Source organism: Kogia breviceps, chromosome 6 (genome assembly GCF_026419965.1).
Source record: "Kogia breviceps isolate mKogBre1 chromosome 6, mKogBre1 haplotype 1, whole genome shotgun sequence".
In the NCBI taxonomy this organism is placed as follows: Eukaryota; Metazoa; Chordata; class Mammalia; order Artiodactyla; family Physeteridae; genus Kogia; species Kogia breviceps.
The window spans coordinates 83,287,177-83,304,744 of record NC_081315.1 but is presented as its reverse complement, the minus strand read 5'-3'; the positions used below and the strand labels follow the sequence as shown (position 1 = coordinate 83,304,744).

General features: G+C 42.7%; 1 protein-coding gene across 8 annotated transcripts in view; it reads right to left on the bottom strand.

Moving 5' to 3' along the window:
* RBM47 (RNA binding motif protein 47) overlaps positions 1–17,568 on the bottom strand; it is a 170,253-nt gene that overhangs the window by 89,282 nt on the left and 63,403 nt on the right. For 5 of the 8 annotated variants that reach the window (XM_067036217.1, XM_067036224.1, XM_067036219.1 and 2 more), the window contains one exon: positions 9,183–9,267. The exons of the other annotated variants lie outside the window; for them this stretch is intronic. The gene's annotated coding sequence lies outside the window, so the exon portion shown is untranslated. The remainder of the gene's footprint in view (positions 1–9,182; positions 9,268–17,568) is intronic. 8 annotated transcript variants of the gene reach the window in all.

The following is a 17,568-nucleotide window of genomic DNA, read 5'->3' as shown; positions in this document are numbered from 1 at the left end:
GGGGCACGAACCCGCGTCTCCTGCATCGGCAGGCGGACTCTCAACCACTGCACCACCAGGGAAGCCCGCCCCTAGTGTTTTTAACTGTCAAGTTCTGTTAGGGCAGAAAAATCAACCTCTGATGAGTGCTGCTCTATCACCATGGGCCTGTTCCAGAGTGTCTGTGAATTCCAGGGGCCCACCTCTAGCTTAGGTATATTTGCATCTAGCATATATTTGGCCTGCAAGATGACTGCAGATTCTGAAAGGAGTTTTGCGCTCTCTCCGACTAGTGACAGAAGAGGAAGCAGCAGCAGGAGGTGAATATTTTATTTGGAACTAGTAGGCCTCCCAGAATCTTGGAAAGGTCTTGAAACTCCCCTGATTCACTCAAGCCCCTTCAGTTTTCTGGAGAGGGCTTCAGAGAGCATTGTGAGTGAGACCTCAGAAACTGCTGGTCCCCTAGTCAAGCCTAAACCAAACCCTAAGGAAGGTCCCAATAGTCCCTGGTGTTTTCCCAAACTGCTTCAGGAAGGAGATGGTGGAACAGATGTGGGGAACACGTGATGAATTTACCCTGTCCAGCAATGTCTTTCACTGGGTCATCAGCCACTAGATCAGCAGTTCTCAAAGTGAGGTCCCTGGATCCCCTGGGAGACCCTAGGACTCTTTCAGAGGTCTGCAAAGTCAAAACTATTTTCATAATAATACTAACATTTCTGCCCTTTTTTTCGCTGTGTTGACATTTGCACCAATGATGAAAAGGCAGCAGAAGGTAAAACTGCTGGGACCTCAGCACAGAATAAGACAGTGGCACAAATGTGTACCAGTAATCATAGCATTTTTTTATTGCCAGGCACTAGAAGTTGTTTTTATTTTATTTTTTTTTAAGAGGCAGTTTTTCTTAAGAATGTACTTGAAGCAGGAAAATATTAATTTTATTATGTCTTGAGCATATACCTTTTTTAATATTCTTTGTGATGAAATGGGAAGCAAGTACAAGCACTTTTGCTGCATAATAAATTATGATCATAGGCTCATGTGTGTGACTGAGTTACAGACTGAGCTACAGCTGGTTTCATCATGGAAAGCATGGAACACTATTTTTACTTGAAGCAATGACTGACAGATAAACTATGGCTATCCAGATGTGGGTGTTTAGTAGACAATTTCTGGAAAAATGAGTGAAGTGTTCCTGTCACTTCAAAGAACACAACTAATAGTATTACTATTTGTTTCCAATGATAAAATTTGAGCTTTCAAGCAACAATTAAAATTTTGAAGAACTTGAATTAACCACCATGAGCTTGACAGCTTGACAATAATTAAATGCTTTTCTGATGAGATTAGTTGTGACATTATTAAAAGTGATTTTTTAAAATATTGTATAATGAAATGTGTCAATATTTGGATCATCTTCACAACTCAGTAAACTAATATTTTCCAAATGACCAATTCACGGTATTACAGAATCATGCATAGTAAAAGATCCATTCAAAGTACAAGATAAACCAGTGGATTTTAATATGAGTATGAAAAGTTCATTGATATGGTTTCAGATTCTACACTGCAACTAATCTTTAAGAAACTATCTCTTGTAGAGTTTGGGTTTAATATCAAAGAAGAATGTTCTCAATTATGTGAAAAGGTTATTACAATACCCCTCCCTTTCCCAACTACATATCTTTGTGAAGCTGAGTATTCTTTGTTTACTTTGATAAAAATAACATATCTCACCAGATTGAAGGCAGAAGCAGATATAAGAATACAGCTGACTTCTATCAAGCCAGTAATTAAAGAGATTTGCAAAAATATAATGTGGTTTCCACTATCAACTTTTTATATAGTTTTCCATAAAATGTCATTTATGTTAACATAAGAAATTACAATTATTTTTTAAGTACTTAATAAATAAGTAAATATTTTTAATTTCTTAGTTTGAATTTCCAATGTGGTAAATAGTAACAGATACAACCCACATAAACAAAAACACTTCAGGTTCCTCAATAATTCTTAAGAATGTAAAGACAGGGTTGCCAGATTTAGCAAATAAAAATGCAGGATGCCCAGTTAAATTTGAATTTCAGATAAACAACAAATAATATTTTAGCATAAGCATCCATGCAATATTTGGGACATACTTATACCAAAAAATTACTTATTGCTTTTCTGAAGTTTACATCTCATTGAGTGTCCTTTATTTTACTTGCCTGCTAAGATGTGCTAAGCCCAAAAAAGTTTGAGAAAAGCTGCAGTAGACCATGCCCCTCACACATGTACTAACACACTAATACCAACACTTATTAAACACCCACTGTGTACCAGACCCAGCACTAAATTCTTGACAAATATTACCTCTTCAATCATTCCAAAATCCTATGTGGCAAGTACTATTATGATCCCTAGTTAAGTAAAGCTAGTTATTGGGGGAAGGCAAGACTGGAACTCACTCACTCAGACACCAAAATCTCAGCTTGTAACTATTAGGCTTACACTGAACTCTGAATAATAGAGAATCCCAAAGATGATGGGGTTTTCTGTGTATTTGCATCTCAAATTTTAGCAAATCGATTTTTGTTGCTTCTCTTCTCTCTGTCTCATAGTTGTGTGTTCTGCTATCAGAGCAATGATGAAAACCAAGGCTGTGGGTCAGGAAATTCTATCCAGAACTGGCCATCAGCATTTGACTCGGAGCAGACTTTCCTAATGGATGCTTCCCTGGGCATGACAACAGCATTGTTCCAGGCTGGGAGTTCTAGAATGGAGAAATGGTGCACAGGCACTGCTCATTACTGTTAATTGGAAGCTGCTGGGAGCTTGGTGCTGGGCTAGGATCATCCTTGAGAATAAGTTGGTAATTTCTCCAAATGAATCTGTACTAACTGAAGCAAATGCAACCATTGTTGTAAGTGAGCCAAGGTCCTAGTTTTTGTATGATCATGACCCAGGCCACTGGATATATTTAATGAGCTCAGGTTTCACAGTAAACAAACTAGAGAAAGTAAATTTTTTTATGATCCAGGATGGGGGCAAAGGGGGACCTCATGATCTGCAAATACAAAAATGAATTTGCTTGCAGCCAACTAGGGGCCCACCCTCAATCACCAAGGGCTATAATGATATGTAGAAAGTGATAAATATATAAGGTAGGGAGGGAGGGAGAAAGAGAGATATTAGTCTTTCATTTGGGAAAATTTATTTCTTTAACAAAGGGAAGATTTACCTTTCAAATCTTTTTTGTTTTGTAAATTTGGATTTTTATTAGATGTGAGGCACACTACATTATACTAAAGGCAGTTGTGTAACCAGAAGCCAAGGGCGATAGAACTTTGAAAATTAGCCTGGAGGAGAGAATGAGACAAGGGGAGGGGAAAAAAAGGGTATCTCAGAAAAGAAAAGATGCCAAAACTGGGGTGTTGGATAATGAAGATGTGCATTTTAGAAACCAAGATTTAGTGAGAGCCTAGAGAGCAGGCCGAGGGTGAAAGAGGGTTTGGGGAAACCCAAGGGCCCTTGCTGTAGGGCATCTGAAGGAAAGGTAAAAGAGTCATTTTTTACTTTTAAAACTGTCAACTTTGTTATTTGCCTCAGGCCCACCCGGCAGGGCTGCTGTCTGAGTTCAGATACTGGCCCAGCCCTGCCCTGGTGGAGGATCTGCCTTTCCAGCAGTCTGTCTATCTGCACACTCAGTCTAGATAACTCAAGCACTGAAAGGAGTGTCTGCAGAGAGAGGAAAAAGAAAAAGAATAACAAGCTGAGATGCAAGCACGGCTCCCTCCTCAGATGAGCTTGGGTGACCAAGGAGTATAGCTTTCCCCTTCAAGGAACCCTCAGAATTTATTCTTGTGAATGTTGAATGTCAAGGAGGACACAGCCAGAAACTGACTCATCAAATTTCCAACGTCAAGATCAGAATGCACAGTCTGGATCCAAGGACTGGCTTTGCACTCAGAACACTGAGAGTCAAGGCCTCTCTGCCTGCTTCAGATACAAAGGTGGTGGAGCCACGGGGCCCGGCCTTCGCCCCACCAGCCCATTGCTTTTCCCTGTCTTCAGCGCCTGGAGAACAGGGAGTTTTATCCCACTGTGTTTGAGCTACAGGCCCTTATGACATCTCAGAAAGCGATCTGCCTTGAAAAGTGGTTGGCTCTGTACATGACGGTCACTGGCCATTACTATACAGCCAGATAGTAAATATTTTTGGCTCTGCAGACCATAGGGTTACATATTTTTCTTTCTCTTTCTTTTTTTGGGGAAACCCTTAAAAATGTAAAAACCATTCTTAGCTACATACAAAAACTGGCAACAGAGCAGGCCATAGTTTGCTGATCCCCTGCTTAGAGCAAGGGCAAAGATTGGGCAGCATAAACTGGAGGTTTCTGCATGCAGTCTGGTTGACATAACGTGAGGCAGCTGTTACACTGCCTTCTTACTGACGAAGGCTACCTAATTCTCCATCGCACTTGCCGAGTCTGACATTCTCCACTTGTGGAGGTATCTTCCCTTTGCTATGATCCTCTTCAAAGAAGAATTTAGCTGTAGATCTGGCAGAAAATTAAACCTTCAAATGATAGTGTTATATAGTCAGAAAATTAGATAAAAGGCATTTAAAATAAGCTAGAATATTTTTTAACAGTCTAGTTTTCCATTCTGAGTCTGTGTGTGTGTGTGTGTGTGCGCGCGCGTGTGTGCACGTGAGTGCATTTCTATTTAAAATGAACACTCCATATGTATCACAAAATTCCGAACCTGGAAAAATCTTCTGACGTAGCCTAGTCCATAACTGTTTACATTTGAGGAAACTATGACCTACTTTGGTTAAATGAGATATTTCAAGTTACACACTAGCTGGCAGAAGAGCTTGAGCCAGAAACTTGGTTTCCCAATTTCCAAATTAGTTCTCATTCTACTACTCTACTTCATAGCACATTGCCAAGTTAGTACTAAAAATTCAATTCAACAAATACTTATAAGGTATTTCCGTACATGCCCAGCACTGGCTCAGTGCTCTGGGATACAAAACAAGTGTAAGAGAAGAGTCCTGCCCATGAAAAGCTTTTGAGCTCACTGAGAAAACAAGGCACACACACATGAAACAAATATATTTTGTCTTACATTGTTAGGTAATTATACAGCTGAAACAGAGCTGATGATTCTTCCTGTAATGACAGAATGGTTCTTTATCTTTGCTGTTCAATATGGTGGCCAGTACAGCCACGTGTGGCTGCTGAGCACTTAAAATGTGGGTACTGCTACTGTTACCAACCTGGGTGCTTGGACCTGTTAATCAATAAAAATTGATGAGGCCAGAAGAGGAAGTTAGGCAAGGCTTTATTGGGACTCCTGCTATAGCTCAAGGGAGCAAAAACAGGTAATAGGTTCCCTTGCTTGCCCCCCCAAGGTGGGGTGAGCTGGTCCCCTAAATGGGGTGAGGATGGGGCGGATTCGTGGGGGGAGGCGTGGCTTGGTGGTCTGCCCATCCCCTTGGTGGTGCTATGTGCAGGGGTCATGCCCAGGACCCTGCTTTTGCTCCCTGCACCTCAGAAGTGGCAGCTGGGTTTTGGTCTTTTTGTGACATGTTCATAATTTGCCCCAACTGCACATGCTTGCAGTTATTTTTAGTCCCTCATAGTTTCTTTGTATTTTGTTGCTCGAGGAGATGTTTGTCCAGGTGCAAGCACTGCAGTAAAGGGGCCCAGGTCCCAGCCTGTCTCATGACTAAGGAAGTAAACTTTTAATGGTATTTAATTTTAATTAGTTTAGATAGCCACATGTGGCTAGTGGCTACTGTATTGGACATCACAGGTCTAAAACAATGGTTAAAGATATGGATGGAAGATAGGTAACAAATATTCTGTCACTTCTCCCTATTGTGCCTTTGGCAGAAACCACTGCTGATCACAGAACCCTTCCCCTCTGAGCAGGGATGAGCTCTCAGGATTCCCCATGCAACGTTATTTTCAATTGCCTGGACCTGGTATATATAATGAAACCTATTTGCCATCCTTGATACAGATAAAAAGTGACAAATGTGAACAGGAGAAGGAAGTACTTGAGCTGAGCTTAGAACGTTTAGACAGATAAAGAGAAAGGGACAAAGAGTGTGGGGGCTCTCCAAGTGGAGAACAGCATGATCTGAAGAACTGGACAGAGTTCTCCTGGTTCTAGGACAAGGGGGATGCTGGCCCGGCCAGAAGGGAGGATTGCACTGGCTGAGGTGGAGATATGGAGACAGAGAGAAGAGGGGGCTAGGTTAAGGAGACTTTTGCATTCCAGGAGTTTAGACATTTTCTCAAGAGCAACAGGAGCCCCTGAAGGTTTAAGAAGGATAATGACAGGAGAAAAACATATTTTAGGAATCTGATCTGATAGCGACACAAACAGGATTGCATAATGGACACATACATTCAGAAACCGGTAAGAAGGCTATTCCACTGATGGTTTTTGGTTTTCCTTTAGGAAGGTAATGCTTGTTTATTAAAGAAAATGTATAAATCACAGAAAAGCAGATATAAAAATTAAAACTAGACCTCTACCTTTCACACTCAACTGTAGCTGGCATTTTGATGCAGTTCCTTCTGGGTTTTGTTGTTTTCTTTTCCCCCTTCCGTGGCTATTGCAATAATTCAGGAATAAAGTTAGGACTAGGACTAGGAAGGTGGTAGTATGAATAAAGAGGAAAAGGCACAAAAAATTTTTTTAAGTGAGACAGCAGAGTGAAGAGAAAAGATCATTAGCATTAAGGGACCTGGGACCTGAGTTGTAGGCTTGGCTATTTCAATGGGCCTCCGCTCTCTCAACCCCTAGCCTGGGTTTCTGCATTTTAGCATCTAGGGACTGGTCTAGATCAACGTCTTAATCTCTTCTTATTGGTGTCTAAGTTAAGGTCAGATGAGATTTTCAAGACCTTCCCCCAGACCTAAAATGGAACTAAAATGTGTCTGTGTTATGTCTCTGTTCATTTTAAGGGAACATCACAACAGATAAGATAGCTGGGGTTGTCAGAAGACAAAAATGTTCCCATGATCTTTAAGCTGTACCAGTAACATAGAATGGGGGTTCTATTACAGGTGTATCTATTTTATAGATACACCTGTATCTATAGATACACCTGTAATCTATAAGATTTTAGGTGTTAAGTAATTAGACTGTATATTCTGAGCAGTGTTGTACGGAGGACGTGTAGGTGTGGTTCCCAGGACATGTAATGGGGTGGTGTAGACAGGGGATCCATTCTCAAACAGGACTCCACCAAGCAGTGGCAAAGTCTTCCTAAGACCCAAAGGTTTTTAAGGCCCAAACCATCTTCGCAGACCACAGGAAAAACAAAACGAAAAACAGCTACTACAGAACGCAAACTATGCTCTCCGGAAAAAGCAATACACAGCCATTCACCAGGTTAATAAGCAAAAGTGTAAACCAGTGGTTGTCCACACGGGACATAGATGAGACTCAGTTGTGGAGTTTTCAAAAAATACTGATAGTTGGGTCCCTCCTTAGACCAGTTAAATCAGTGACTCAGCGAGCAGGGCCTGTGCATTGACATTTCTTTTTTTAAAGTTCTCAAGATGACTGAAGCCTGAAGCATCAGAGGATATCCCAGAGCAAGAACAGTTCAAGGGGCCCGGGAGCAGCGTGGGTCTACACTCAACAGACCTCTCAAAAATGACGACATCAGATTCACTCATGACTCAGAAACCAGCAAGCCTGAGAACGCCAATTCAGTGGAACTTGGGTTACATGTTGTGTATGGTATGTGTATGTGTGTACATGCACGTGTGTGAATTTCTGAATCTGTCAATTAAGTTACTCAATTGCTTAGCAGTGCTCTGGATGGAAAATGTGAACATAGAGCATGAAGTTTCAAAACCTGAGAATCTCATAATGGTCCAAAATGGAAGCAGGGTCAAGTAGCTGGCCTCTGTCTGTTCTATTTAAACCATCTTTTTTTTTTTTTTTTTTTTTAATCTGGCTTTTGGATGGAGGAATTATGTATTATACTATGCCAGTGATCACCCTTTCCGGATGCCATCAAGTAAGTAGAGAAAAAGAAAAGTGGGCACATTTATTAATGAAAACAATCTCTCACTAATAGCTAATCACTTTCCTGTAAGGGGTAGATGAAGGAAATTAAGAACATAGATCTGGGGAGAATTCAAAGGATTGGCAGGAAAACAGGACTTGCAATCCAGCTCTAGGAAATGATGCTAATAGAGAAGGAAGAATATATGTCTGAACCACAAAAACAAAAAACCTCTTAAGGGCTTTTAAAGATTCTCCAAGAAACGTGACTAAATCCTTATTTTAGGACAGACGTCTGTTCATCTGAAGCCACTTTCCCTCTACCTCTTTCCCCATTGGGTTCATGCTTATTCCTTGAACCTGACACTCGCCGGCCCATGTTGAAACCCTCCAGCTGTTCCTCATTTGATAAGTCCCTACCACCTGCCCCCAGTTGCCCTTCATTCACACATAAATGGATGTTAACAAATCACTCTGGGGACATAGTAGTGAAATATTCTAAAACAGAGTATTTGACTTGTAAATCCCATGATGCAGAGCACTGGAAGGGAGCCAGGCTTTGGAAAAGAGTATCTGTTCTAGGACCTGCTGCCTAAGAGGCTGTTCCATGATGTCACATGGATTGCTCTGAATGCCAGGACCACTACTTAGGAGGTCCACAGGCTACTCGTCTCAAAACCATCATATGCAGTCACCCAAAATTTTAGTTTTTAAAGGCACTTGCATTTTGTGAGAAATAGGAGGCAGAGAACACTTAATGCTGGTCATTTGTGGGTTATTAGAGGAATGCTGTGTTTCACCAAATCGAAATCTCCATAAGATGTATCCCAACTTCAGACATGTTAAGTTGTGGGGGGGAAATGTATTCTACAGTTGATGAAATGCAGTGAACACTACAGGAAAATCTCAGTATTAAAAGATTTTAAGCAAAGTCACTCAAATATAGCTTCTGTCATTCTTTTTGACTATGGGAGTCTTCTGGGGACAATGGTACTTACAAAACATACAGGGCATTCTGGCCTAGTAAATTAAGCAAATACCCAGAAAAAAACAATATGTGTTGGTTTAAAAAATGAGAGAGGATTAACATTTGGCTGTCACTATGTAATGTTCACCTACTTTTCTCCACCCCTGAATGATGTTCTTTTGAGCCCCAGGGAAGATGGAACCAGATGACTTACCAAACCTCCTCACTGAGCCCAGGAGTGGCTGATCTCTGCTAGGTGACCTAATGCGAGGTGTCCTGATGTCTCTCTTACCCGAACTCTGAAATGGAAAAGAACACTATTGACCCAGAGATGGCTAAGGAGGAGTATGCAGTAAATGACAGCTAAGTGGTTGGAGGAGAAGCGGTAAGAAGAAGAAATATGGTGTTTTATGATTACTACACACCTTTGTGTGTGTATGGATTACAAGGAAAGCTACATAACCAGTCAGTACAAGAGATCTTCACTGGCTCACATACATGGAGAAAATAGGTCATGTCCTTCTGCCAATTCCACAAGGCTATTCAGGTTGATATTAGCTAAAGGACATTCAAGGGAAAAAAAAATCTCAGTCCGACAAGGAGAGAAGAGGAATGTATAAAGAGGTGGTGTAATGGGGAGGAGAAGCTCATGGGTTTGGCCAGGTACTCAAAACTCACCTCTACTGCTTGCTAGCTGGGTGACCTTGGGCATTTTACTCAACCTCTCTGATCCTCCTTTATCTCATCTAATATAAGCCTGTTTATCCACCTGTTACGGACATTGTGACAATAAACAAGACAACATATATGAAGCCCCATATGAGACAAAACATTCAATGGAGGACAGCTATGATTATTATATTCATTTACATGTCTTTCTGCAGAGGCACATTAAATTGCGGTCTTTTTAGGGTAAATCACCAAACACTCAAAATTGTTTAAAGCCCTGTGAGCTGTTAGTGTTTTAAATATTTCTTTACCTTTGGAAGCCCTTTGCAGCTAGCTTTTCTGCCCATATATGAACAATATTCCTTAACTATTCCACTTCATCTTTAATTAAATACATCTGATTAACTAGGAGCTGTATAGCAGACTTTATTATGCTACAACCCACCGAGAATGAATAAAACCCCCCAGGAGTCTCACTCCCACCCGCTCCAAGAAAGACCACAAGTCTGCAAGCTACCTCTGGGAAACAAAATACTGAGTTCTGCTAACTCCTGCAGTTGAACTAGGTAATCATTTGTTCCAAAGTTCTTCCCAACTCAATGGCCTAATTAACTAAGGTTGAGCTTTTGATTAACACAGTGCTTGAAGGAACTTTGACCCACAGAAAGTTGGCATTTGACTTGCCTCTGAGTCCAACTTGTGTCACGAGTGCTGGTTTCAAGGGTAATAAAAGACCTGGCTATTTACTTACAGCAAATGGAGGTGGTGCCATGTCATTATAAGGCTTTTCCTCGACTGTCCACCGAACCCTTGGCAAAGGTAGTTTGCAGCCCACATGTCAGCTTTTGGAGTGAATAGGATGAAAGGCTGTATATTTTCAAACTGAAAAGCACCCAAGTTCTACTTGGCACTTTACCTAAATGTCAGTTGTTTAGGAAACATGTATATGATCCCCTGATCAAAGTGATCAGAGTGGAGATCAGGTGTTGGAGCAGGTGCATGTCCATCTAGTGTTATGTCCATCTGGATTCTGCCTTGGTGAGCAAAGTGCTCTCTCTCATGGCTCCTGAGTTCTAAAACACTCGTCAGATACAAGGCAGAGACCATAGTACCTGAGAGCACATGTTCCTGCCTGTTATAAGATGAATAGTGTCCTTCCTAAATTCATATGTTGAAGCCCTGACACCGCCCCCCCACCAGTACATCAGAATGTGACAGTATTTGGAGATAGGGCCTTTGAAAAGGTAACTAAGGTTAAATGAGGTCACATGGGTGGGCCCTAACCCAATATGAATGGTGTCCTTATAAGAGGAGATTAGGATACATTCACATATAGAGCAAGGGATGACCATGTGAGGACACAGCGAGAAGGTGGCCATCTGCAAGCTAAGGAGAGCGAGACCTCAGAAGAAAGCAAACCTGCCAACACCTTGATCTTGGACTTCCAGCCTCCAGAACTGTGAGAAAATAAATTTCTCTAGTTTAAGCCACCCAGTCTGTGGTATTGATATTTTGTTATGGCAGCCCTAGCGGTCTAATACACTACCTCCTTCTCTGTACCCCCAACCTTATGTCTCAGGACCAGGCAGGGAACAAATGAGGAGGTAGACTAAGAGCAAAAAAAAATAACAGGAGTGGTGTAGACAGTGGTAAATAGGAGAGGTACCAAATTTTTAATCTTTAAAAAATACTGGGGGGCTTCCCTGGTGGCGCAGTGGTTGGGAGTCCGCCTGCCGATGCAGGGGACACGGGTTCGTGCCCCGGTCCGGGAAGATCCCACATGCCGCGGAGCAGCTGGGCCCGTGAGCCATGGCTGCTGAGCCTGTGCATCGGGAGCCTGTGCTCCGCAATGGGAGAGGCCACAACAGTGAGAGGTCCGCCTAGCACACACATACACAAAAAATACTGGGAAGCCACACAGAATATGTCCATGGCTTGATTATGCCGGGGACCTTTCAGTGGCAATCTCTGAGCTAAACCACTGCAGTCAGACACTTAAAAACACCCACTATTCATCTTTCAACAAATATTCATTGAATTCCTACTACAGGTCAGGCCTTAAGCCAGACACTGGGTATAGCAGTGGTGAATAAAAGAGGCATCGTCTCTGCCTTCATGGTATATAATGGTCTGGGATAGGGAGTCCAGGTACTGAGCTGGGCGAGAGACGCCAAGTTGAAAAGACAAAGTTGCTGCCCTCCGGGGTGCTGCAGATTAGCAGACCACAGACATGATACAAGACCATCATGAAACAATGGGACACCAGCTATAAGACAACAAGGGGCAATGGAGAGTGGAAAGATGACTGCAAGTCTCTCAAGGTTAATCAAGGAAGACGTGAGCCAAGTTCTGGAGGAAGAATAACAGTCTGCTTGGCAGACAGAGATGACGAATGAGGAGAGGGCATTTTTCAGCCAGAAGGAACAGTCAGTTGCTGGGTACGGGGCTGTGAGAGAGCACAGCATCTTTGGAGAATGACGAGTAGTTGGACTGAGGGCAGGCAGCGGAGGAGGCAGCAGGACGTGCAGCTGAAAAAGGCAAGGAGCTCGCATTTTATTGTACAATGAACCACTGGAAAATTTTAATCAGGAAGGTGGCACTACCAGAACTGCCTGGTAGAAAGATCTCCTGACCACGATGCAGAGGGGCTAAAAGGCAGGGTGACCCATCTGGAGAAGATGAAGGCGGGGACCAGGGAAACAGACAGTGGGATGCCTGGCAGGCAAGGTCAGGGATGCAGAACTGAAGTTGTCATGGTGTTCCACCCATGGCCACAGATGACATGACACTGCCCAAGGACATTATGTGCATCTAGAGAAGCACTAATTTCTTTTTTCTTTTTTTTTTTGGTACGAGGGCCTCTCACTGCTGTGGCCTCTCCCGTTGCGGAGCACAGGCTCTGGATGTGCAGGCTCAGCGGCCATGGCTCACGGGCCCAGCCGCTCCGGCATGTGGGATCTTCCCGGACCGGGGCACGAACCCGTGTCTCCTGCATCGGCAGGCGGACTCTCAACAACTGCACCACCAGGGAAGCCCAAGAAGCACTAATTTTTTAAGGGTACTACTTTGATCAATGAGAACATGCAGTTCTTACGTTTTTAATTTCATTTATCTTACATTTCACATCCAGAAACTAACTCTACTCATCCTTTTCATCCATCAAAGTCACATGTACCTCAGTTTCCTCATCTAAATATGGATAATAATGGCACTTCCTTCACAGAGTAGATTCCTTGAGCTCATTAATACCAGTAAGTAGTAAGTGCCAGAAATGCATTATTATTAAATCAGCTATTATTAGAGCAGAAATAAACTTTAAAGAACAAATGGATAATTATCTACTGTGCAGTTAACGGTAATCCTCCCCTCTCAGTGAAAATGAGCCCGATTAAAACCACCACCACAACTACAAAGAGTAAGAACTTATATAATTGTCTTGGAAAGGAGCTGCCTCCAATTTCCTTAATCTCTCCAGAGCTCTCACACACTTTCTTAGAAAGGGCCCCAATATTTGTGCACGATCATTACTTTACATTTATAAAATGCTTTACAAAAATTTCAAAGATTAATGATCCAAGGGGATGTCGGACCTGCAAAGGGAGACTGACTGCAAAGAGACACAAGAGAACTTCCTAGAGAGTTGGGAATTTCTATATCTTGATGAGGGCAGTGGTTCCATGGCTGTATGTGTTCCACATAGCACTAAAAATTGTTTGAATGTTATCTGTATGTGAATTATAGTTCAGTAAAGATTGAATAAGGATAAAAGGGCTGGAAGATGGGGGAAAGGGGAGTTCAAGGGGAAACGGGTACTCATATTCCAAACAAAAGTGAAAATAGATTTGAGTGAAAGAACTTTCCCTAAAACCTTTAATTTCCAAAAACACTGTCTCTTGAAATGGATGGAGCTGGCTAAGAACGTAAAAAAGCTTCCTTATGCAAGAAACATTTTGAAAAATTCAGAAGTTCTCACCCTCGTTATCCTGTGTCTAAAGCACTTTTTACCCCTCGACTCACTGGACAAGCTGCCCTCTTGTGGCTTTGATATATATTTCCTGAGCACAAAAGTGGGCAGTTAGTAGTAAGCTATTTGGGTAGCAAGCCCAGGCTGCCCGTAAATATTCCTCAAGGTGACTGAGAGTGGGTGTGCTGGCCGCTTGCACACAGGAGGTACACGGGCCATTCTGGGCTTGCGTCATAGCTGAGCTTTAAATAACTAAGAAAATAGGGTTGCCACAAAATACACATGATTTGAGGCTGACAAATTCAAGAGACATTTTAAGGCCATTTAAGTTTCACTTTCGCAACACGGTTATCAGCGCATCAGAAGCAAACATGTCTCAAACGAGGTGTGTGCAAAGAAAACAGAACTGAAAGTTTCAATTCCACCATCTGTGAGTACTATTCAATATTCCAAGGTATGTTTGCACAAAAAAAGAAAACAACAACCCAGCAAATACTACCCAAACGCTGGCTTTTATTAACACGCGCATGCGGGGAATCTAGGTGTCTTATGAAACATTAAGTATTTGTTTAAAAAACGGAAAGAAGGAAGGAAGGAGCAAATAGCATAGCTTTTCAAAAGTTGCACTAAAAAAAGATAAAAGACGGCACAAGCAGTAACTCAAAAGATGACAATATTTTCTCTTTAGGAAGCAATCCATCTTCATACAAGACCTTCTGTCAAAGAAATACATAGAGAAAAGACAAAGATACAGATGGAAATAGATGCTGTATTTCGACTGTTGAGATGTTAAAAATGCACCTAGTCCAGATCCAGTAATATCAGGCTGGACTAAATTAATCTACACGAGGGTCACAGGCACTCCTGATAAATGACTGCTAAATCCATATTCTAGTAGAGCAAGCTTTCTTTTCAAATCAAATCATGTCACTTCCCTTCTCAAAACCCTCCAATGGCTTCTCCTCAACACTTGGAATAAAATCTAAAGTCCTTCCCAGGGCTACCTCCAGGAGCCTGCGTGGCTCTCTACTTCCTTCCCTGCCTCTCTCCCACTCCCTCACTCCCTCCTGGCTGTTCCTCCAACGTGCCGGCTTTCTCATCTCCCTGCCTCAGCACTTACGGTTGCCCCGGCCTGGAATTGCCCTTCCCAGCCTTCCCTCTCCTCTTTCCCGTCTTTAATTTTCTTCTATGCAATTATTATTATCTGAAATTACATCGTGTATTCATTATTATCACTTTTTATTATCTCTCTGCCCCACTGAAATGTGAACTCCACGAGAGAAGGGGCTTTCTCTCCTAAAACGGAGCCTGACACTTGTCAGTCCTCATTATTTGAGAAATGAGATATCCCGGCTTGGGGAGATAATAAACCCTAATGAAATACATTCCAACCCTCTATCACCAACAAGTCCTTCCTTAGGTCTACCTCAAGTCTCTCTTATTGCAGCAAAAGCCCATATCCTTTACTTGAATCCCAGAATGATGGACAGGGGTTGATCAACAAGCTGTTAAGTAATTCTTTAGGATCACAGACTTTTTTTTTTTTTTTTTTTTTTGTGTGTGCGGGCCTCTCACTGTTGTGGCCTCTCCCATTGCGGAGCACAGGCTCCGCGGCCATGGCTCACGGGCTTAGTCGCTCCGCGGCATGTGGGATCTTCCCGGACCAGGGCACGAACCCGTGTCTCCTGCATCGGCAGGCGGATTCTCAACCACTGCGCCACCAGGGAAGCCCCCAGGATCACAGACTTTTGAAGGTAAGATGGGGCCTTAGTTTAACCGGATCCAGCCCTTTTGTTCTGAAGGTAAGTACACAGGCTCAGAGAGGGCGACTGGTTTCTCCAGGCTCACACAGAAACGGTGAACATCAGCAGACACCACAGCACTTCAAGGGCGCAGAGCGCTCGCCTTTCTCATTCCTACAGTCCCACGAGCCAGCAAGGTGCCTGCCACAAAGAAGGGTACCTGAGGAACAAGTGTCCTCACTTCTCCTCTAAGTGCTCATTCAACTGAACTGGCTTCCTTCCTCTCATTACTGTCCCAACTATAACTTCCTACCTGAGAACCGTTTCCAGTCACTTGCGTCATGTGTCATCATTTCCTGTCCTCTTTATGTACGACAAATACCAGACACAATTGTCTATCTGGGGGCTGATCTGATCCTTACATAATTCAAATAGCCCAGCATGGAAAATACCTAGGAAAGAGTGGGATATGCAAAGCAAAAAAAAAAAAAAAAAAAAAAATGCTGGCAGTGTCCCCGACCACGGGTGCTGTGACTGTAATGCAATGCAGGAACCCTGTCTGGTCCATATTTGTTTTCCTGCAGCGCCAGGCAGTGTGCCTGGCACACAGTCAAGGCCTATTTGTTGAGACGGAGAACAGAAGGAAATGACATTGTAGATTCAGCTTATTCTCAGTCTACAGTGGCTTTATAATAACAGATACTTCACACTAACAGCTCACGCTGGCATGGTGTCTTCTGTCCTTAGCACTTACATATATCTTCTCATTGATCCTCCTAAGACATCCATCTCACCTGTAAGAAAGATACTAAACTCTGAAAAACCAAGTATTTTTTAGAAGTCATTTAGCAGACAAACCTAGACTCTTTAGTCTCCAACAAGACTCTGCAGATTTCCTTTCTTCCGGTATATGGGTATCCATATGCTTTGCTGAAGAAATAGTGATGTGTTTCATTATGGGATATTGCCCCAGACCCAGCTAGTGGTGTTAAGCAATGTAGAGTATATGCAACATAGTATTTAAAATCTGAAATATTCTGGATTCCAAAACACATCTGACCCAATAGGTTGCAGGTGAGGATGTCTCAGATTGACATTAACGCAGAGAAGAAACCTGTCCACAGTCACACAGGCAGGCTGGGATTCCAACCCAGGCAGTCTAATTTTGCAGGCTGTGCTAGCGGCCACCACATTATCCTGCCTCTCCAGTCGATGATGTCGCTGTCATCTGAAAAGCAATTACTGCCTCCACTATTTTTCTGATGTGGCTCCAGGAAATAGGATCCGGCAAGGTGAATGGTGGGGGCAGACTTGTGTTGTCATCCATGAAGACTGATTTGGACCAGCGCTGATGCCAGCTAAATGAAGGCATAGGGACAGTAACCCAAGCACAGTGGACTTCCTAGGAAGTCACGGCCACGTTTGGGGAGAGGGTATACAAAGCTTTTGGCAATCAAAAATTTCACCTCCCTAAACACCTCCACAAGAGCTTCTAGGAAACGTTGAGGCAGACCTGCTAGGAATCTGGAATGACCTCACAGTCGTTTACAAAATTACTCTGTCAAGTGGGGTGAGAGAGCCGTGGGTGGGGTGTGAGCAGGACAATGTGTAAGAAGAAGGGGTGTGTGTGTGTGTGTGTGTGTGTGTGTGTGTGTCTGTGTGTTCATGGAAGCATATGCTCATTACAAATAAACTTTTACCTAATGTCCAGAACACAAAACAATTATGAATTGTGTTTTGGCTTTTATTTCTATCCTCTAAACTAATTATCTGTGGAAATAAAAGATGCTACTTAATTGGGTCCAGCAGCGTTCTTACTTCACCCAATACTTGGGGTGAAGTCTTCAGCTCTCAGTTCAAATGTTACTTCCTCAGGGTGGCCTTCCCCTACAGCAGCCCAAATTAGATTGTTTCCCCCCTTTTCTCCTCTTGGTGTAAGCTTTCCCTTGTACAACTCGTCATGACCTGTGATGAACTACTTTTGAGTTTATTTGTTCACTGTCTAGCTGTCCCCACCAAACTGTAATCTCCTTGTCTGTTTGCTCACCTCTGTATGCCCAGCATGTAGCACAGCACCTGACACAAATAAATACTTGTTGAATGAATGAGTGAGTCTTGAATTTCACAACAGAAACCCCAGAGGTGGCTAGCACTTCACCAGCAGACACACACCAGGTCTTCTCCCACCTCTGAATTGTGAAAGCCTTATTGCTGTGTAACTTGTT